A 697-nucleotide genomic window follows, 5' to 3' on the forward strand; every position below is an offset into this window, starting at 1 on the left:
TATGTCTGATAACGCTAATATGCCTATCTAAGACCGATATCTCATATAACTCCATACTTCCCTACACGTATCTGAAAATTTCGCCAATATACTTATAAATTATTAACAATTACTATGCACATTCATATTGACGTTCAGCCGCGCCGACGTGCTTGTAGATGTGTGTGTTTGTGGCCAGTTGTTGTGATGTTGTTGTGAGATGATAGTTGTCGAGGTAGATGCGTACGAATGTCTACTCGCCGTGCTAGCTGCCTAGTGCCGTGCTGTGTTGGATCCGTGCACGTACACACACACACGCACCTACGCGCACGCACGCACCGCGCACACACCCACACACCAACAACCACCTCGGGCGGCCCACACACAACCACAGCACGCCGTGACCAACGCACGCACACGCACAACTCGGCACGCACACACACCAGTCACACACACACAAACTGCACACACACCACACACACAACACATCGGCGCTGTGTGTGTGTGCTGTGACTGTGCGTGCGTGCGTGCCGCGTAGCGTAGCGCGCTGTGTGTCCGTGATCATAGTTTACGTGGCGTATGATGTGATGTTATAGGGGTATGAGCGTAAGTAGCACTTGTATCTCTTCGTTTTCTAAATGGCTCTAAATTACAGTGTATTATATTTATGATATTTATAATTTTTATACGTAGTTATGTATTTATATTTTTAATATAT

Source organism: Priapulus caudatus, unplaced genomic scaffold (genome assembly GCF_000485595.1).
Source record: "Priapulus caudatus unplaced genomic scaffold, Priapulus_caudatus-5.0.1 Scaffold134, whole genome shotgun sequence".
In the NCBI taxonomy this organism is placed as follows: Eukaryota; Metazoa; Priapulida; class Priapulimorpha; order Priapulimorphida; family Priapulidae; genus Priapulus; species Priapulus caudatus.